The sequence below is a fragment of the Trichosurus vulpecula genome, chromosome 1, assembly GCF_011100635.1.
Source record: "Trichosurus vulpecula isolate mTriVul1 chromosome 1, mTriVul1.pri, whole genome shotgun sequence".
NCBI classification, from domain to species: Eukaryota; Metazoa; Chordata; class Mammalia; order Diprotodontia; family Phalangeridae; genus Trichosurus; species Trichosurus vulpecula.
The window spans coordinates 77,988,857-77,994,855 of NC_050573.1; positions in this window are offsets into that span (position 1 = coordinate 77,988,857).

A 5,999-nucleotide genomic window follows, 5' to 3' on the forward strand; every position below is an offset into this window, starting at 1 on the left:
ATGTAAATATCAAATTAGTATGTCTTTGGATTGTATTGTGTTAGAATGTTTGATTTTAAAAATTGCTGTTACCTTCTTCATTTACAGAAATGAGTGTTTAATTGTAGCAAGTAAAGACAAAAGCCCTTTAATAATATTTCTCCGCCATCACTGCTGTATGTGTATGTAAGTGTGAATGTCAATTTTTGAAATTGAGCACAAACAAATGTAATTTCATAAAATAAAGCTAGTATTTATTTGAGAAATTATTAGCAATATTTCTATTTTAGGACAAAAATATTTTTTGGCTATGGATAAGTAGCTAAATAGACAGTAGACAGAAGAGGTAAAAATACTGATGATAATGTGGTCTTTGCTACCAGGTTGTAGTATACCTAAATTAACAAGAAAAAGAAAATATGTCAAATCATTTTTGCAATATGGATTTACTTCCAATAATTATGATGGTGTGGAAAAACCTCTTTGCTTAATTTGTAATAAATTTTGGCTGCAGAGAGCATGAAATCAGCCAAATCAAAATAACATCTTAATGCCAAGCATGCAGCATACTTCGATAAACCAAAGGAATATTTTGAATGAGTTTTAAAATCTTCAAATAAAGAAAAACAATGTTTTGAGAAATGTGTTACCATCAATGAAAAGTATTTACTTGCATCTTATGAAACTTCTTATTTAATTGCAAAAACTAAAAAGCCCTATGCAATAGAAGATCTCATGTTACCTGCTGCTATTAAAATGTCAGAAATAGTTCATGGGGAAAAGTATGGAGATGAAATTAATAAAATTCCTTTATCAAATGATACTGTTTCCAAAAGAATTTATGAAATTGGTAATGACCAATTCCAGCAGCTTATTACTAGGCTTAAAGACAGCCCAAAATTTCAATTCAGTTAGATGAAACAACTGATATTTCTAACATGGCACAGCTGTTACTTTATGTAAGATATGTTTATAAAGGAAGCATATATGAGGAATTGTTGTTTTGTCGCCCTTTGGAAGGGCACACAAGAAGGAAAGATATATGTCTTAAAGTTGATGAATTTTTCACAAATGAAGGCTTACAGTGGAAAAAATTGCATTGGAGTCTGTACAGATGGTGCTAGAGCAATGACGGGCAAGAATGTTGGATTTGTAGCAAAAGTTAAAGCTGGTGGCAATGAACACATCACTTTTACTCATTGCATGATTCATCCAGAGGCACTCATAGCCAAAAAATATAACCAGAGTTAGATGTTGTGCTTCGTGATACTAAAAAAATAATTAACTTCATTAAAAACTATGCCCCTAACAGTCATTCATTTTCAGACCTTTGGAAAGACAAGGACTGCAATAATGAAATCTTATTACTACATGCAGAGGTAGGGTGGCTCTCCAGAGGGTGAAGTTTAAACAGATTACTGAAATTGAAAGATGAAGTTGTTATATCTTTGAGCAGAAATCTGATTTTGTTCATTTTTTTTCTTAATGACTTATGGCTTTCAAAACTATGTTATTTGTCAGATATTTCCCCCCCAAAAAATGATTTAAACATGTTGCTTCAAGGAAAAAATTATGACATTTATGTTAAAAGATAAAAGTGAAAGTTTTACTAAAAAAGTTAACATATGGAAAAATAGAGTGGAAAATGGTTCTTTAGAAATGTTTACAGCTACAGATGATTTTATAATTGAAAATAACCTTCCCAAAGATTTAATTCTAAGAGTTATAATTGATCATTTGAAGTTCCTGGAGAGATGGTTTCAGAAATACTCCCCTTCAAATTTTGATTCCAAAAAACTAAGTTGGGTTCATAAACCATACTCAGTTGAAACCAAAAAGGTCAATCATCTGCCACTAAAAGTTCAAGAAGAATTTGCCGAGTTATCAAACAACACAGGTTTAAAACTTGAGTTTCCTAAAAAATCATTAAATAAATTTTGGCTTGGGATTAAGACAGAATTTCCAACAATTTCTGAAATGGCCCTAAACATACTTCTGCCATTTTGTACTACATATTTATGTGAAGTGAAGTTCTCAGCATTGATGGTTATAAAATCAAATTATTGATCAACTCTGAAAAACGTTGAAGATGATCTACGTCCTGCAGTATCAAATATTCAGCCAAGATTTAATTCTTTATGTAAAAATCTCATTAGTATGCAAATTTTCTTTTATCTTTAATAAATGGTAAAATTATATGTATACCAAAGAATTGTTTTAAAATAAATTCATTTATGATTTATTATCAGTAAATGTTTGATTTGTATACCTATTTTATATATCTGTATAGCTGGGGTCTTGTAAAAATTTCTTAGGCAAAAAGAAATTGAGAGTGGAAAAAGTTTTAGAAGCCTTATATTTATGTATACAGAATAAACACAAAGAGAGTAACTACAAGTAAATACAATGTAGATCAATGTATACAGGAGAGTTTGAGAGGAGGGCACTAGCCATACAAAACAGTGGGATAAGAAGAGATAGATAAGATTGTGCCTTCAGCCATCAGAAAGAGCTGAATCAAAAAAAGAAGACAACCCCTCCTCTGAGGGTCTAGGCTTCCATACAGGTATTGACTTTCCCCTTTCCTAATCAAGTGGCATTCAGTTAACCAGATGTTAACCATCTCAAGTCAATCTCATTAGACCACTGAAGCAATCACTCTCCTGGATCCCAAATGAGAGTTGTTAGATGTTAGTTGTTAGGGCTCATTTTTCTTCAGATGTCTCATAACCACCTCTGAGATGACTGCTTCTTCCCAAGAATCTACATAGGAGCTGAAGGTCAGTTAGTCAATAAGCATTTATTAAACACCTAGTATGTGCTAAGTACTGTACTAAGGACTGGAGATACAAAGAAAGGCAAAGGCAATGCCTATCCTCAAGGAGTTTACAATCTAATGCAAACAACTATGTACAAACAAGTTATATACAAGATAATGACGAAATGATTAATGGAGAGAAGGTACTAGAATTAAGGGGGATTAGGAAAGGCATCCTGTAGAAGGTGGGATAATTTCTTTCAGGATCTATATAAGTGACTTGTGCTTTAGGGAGAGTATAACAGCATCCTGATTTCCTAACTGTATGAGAGGAATTGCCATCCTTTCTAAAATCCTTAGGTGGTAGTGGCAGGTTCAGGATTCCCCACTGCCCTCCTCCATGACTGCTCAACTTAAATAACTGGAAAGTCCAGCTAGAGGATGTGTGGGGAGATGTTTGGAGATGGATGGCTCCATGTAGGAGCCTTTTTCCCTTTTAATTTTTTCTATGTTTAAAAAATTTCAAGGTCACAGTACCTGTTTCCTGTGAATGTAGTGCTGAGAGCCTGGGAAAGGTAATGGTTGATAATGGAGATTCCAGATGTAGGATAAGCACTCTAGAGTCATAGATTCCAAATTTTGATACTTAGAGCATGTCATCTCTTGGCTAAACTTTGAAATTAGCCAGTGTGGTTTTTTATTTGTTTTTGTTTTTTTTTTTGGAGGGGGAAAGGCAATTGGGGTTAAGTGACTTGGCCAAGGCCACACAGCTAGTAAGTGTGTCAAGTGTCTGAGGCCAGATTTGAACTCAGGTCCTCCTGACTCCAGGGCTGGTGCTCTACTCACTTTGCCACCTAGCTGCCTCCAGTGTGGTTTTTTTTAAACTCCTCTGGCTACATACCATCAAGGCAGAAGGTAAGGGCAGCCTATATTTGTAGGCTGACTTTGTAGAGGCCAGAGTGGATAGGCTGCCACATGCATGTGGCAGAGAGACTCTGAAAAGACCACTTGACTGGTTGATTGAGTAGAGCACTGCCTGTTTTAACAACTCAGACATTATGTTCCTCATCTGGACACTATGTATAACAATATAATGAAGTCCACAAGGCTTAATGGAGGCCAAAACACAAGCTGATTTAGATTGTTTGTACTGCTTTCCTGCTAGTGCAGTGCCCCAAGTGTCATATGTGATACACATAGTGTCACACTTGCAAGAAATCTCACCTAAAACTGTAACTGTGAGTGTCTCATGTGGTCACTTCCTGTACTTCCACACTACACATGAACCTGCAACTGGGGCCTCTCTGCCCAGAGCTGATCTTCCTGTTCTGTAGCTCTGCTTCCAGAAAGTGCCTGGTCCCCCACTCCTGCTTCTGCCATGTCATGACTTATTTTATTTTATTTTGTTTTTATTCTGAAATTAGCAAATACCAAGTAAAATGAGTATTTTCATAAAATATTCAATAAAAAGAGAATTGTACACAAAACTGAATTTCTATTATATCCAGATTGCTTTTCTTTTTAAGTATATAATAAATTCAACATGTACCTTTCAAAGCTTGTCCTGCTTATTTGTTTTCTTCTGTTCTTTTCTGTGCATTAAAAAAAAACACTTCAGTGACCTACTTTTCTTTCTTTCTCTTTTCTCAGCAATCCTATCACTAGACTTTCATTCCCCTCCCCTCCTCCACACCCCCCACCAATAAAATTGAAAAAAGGAAAAGAAAAAAATCCTTGCAACAAATATGCATATTGAAGCAAAATGAATTCCTACATTGCCTGTGTCCAAAAATGTATGTTTCATTGTTTCCACCTTTGGTGACCACCTATTCTACCTAACTCTCAACTGTGGCTCCAAGAAGCTGTACCATGTACAGTGGCCACACCCCAGTAAACCATTTCAGCAGACAGGGTAACTGGGGGGTCCCAAACCCGTTGATGAGTCAGAGGGGTGTCTATCCTAAGCATGTGGAGACTTCCCCTGGTGGAATGGGCGGATGAGAACAATTTGTTCCAATGATCATGAAGGCAACTGAAGTAAGCATTGTGGAGGGCTTAGAGCTTAGAGCTGCATCTTCAGCCATCACTAGTCATCTTGACTCTGCCCTACCACTGGACCGTGATGACTCTGGAGGAGAGAATGAGGCTGATGACTTCATACACTCTGCCTCACTTAAATCCAATTTATGCATGAATCAAAAGACATCATCCGGTACCATTTTACCATTTACTATGTCTCATTCTATACCTTGAGTCCATTACCTCTCTCAGGAAGCGGATTAATGCTTCATTGCTGGTCCTTTGGAATTGTCGTTGGACATTGCATTGTTTAGCATTCTTAACTCTTTCAAAGTTGTTTTTCCTTACAACGTTCTTTTTATTGTATAAATCACTCTCCTATTTCTGCTCACTTTACTCTATCAGTTCATATAAGTCTTCCCAAGCATCTTTGAAATTGTCTTTTTTTCCTCACACTGTAATAATATTCCATTAATTCATATATCATTTGTTCAGCCAATTCTCAAGTGAGGGGCAACCCCTTAGTTTGCAGTTCTTTGTTGCCACAAAAAGAACTGCTATGAATATTTTTGTATATATGGGTCCCTTTTCTTGGTCTTTGGTAGCCTTAGGGCATATTCTTTTTTTCCCCTTTCCTTTCTCTCTCTCTCTCTCTCTCTCTCTCTCTCATTGCATTTTGAGATCTGAGCTGTCTCCCTTCCTCTCTCCCAATTCCACACCAGAGAAGGTCAACATTTCTCACAAACACACACACACACGCACACCCATGTGAAACTATTCAATACATACTTCCATATATCAGTTCTTTTTCTGGAGGTGGTTAGTATCTTCCTTCATAGGTCCTTTGTAGTTGATTTGAATATTCATATTACTCAGAAAAACTTAGTCATCCCACCTTGTGCAAAGTCTGCAAAGTCATGATACTGCTCTTTTTGGGATCAGAAGGCAAGATCTCTGGTCACATTCAGTCTGAGGTGAGCTTTCTTCTGTTCTTAACCCAAGTCCCTATACCGAGGGGCACCTGCAGCCTCTTGGGAAATTCACCCTAAGTCTTTGTCCACTTGTGGCAGAGATAAACCTGTCCTTTTTTTAGGAGCTCACTTGCCCCAAAGCTCTGAGAATGCTGGTACAAAAGTACCTGAGCCAGATAGCTCCCTCTGACCATAATCCTTAGGTCACTAAAGGCGATGGTGCCTTCTGGCCAGAGTCCCCAAGTCACTAGGAGGGAATAGCTGAACACCAC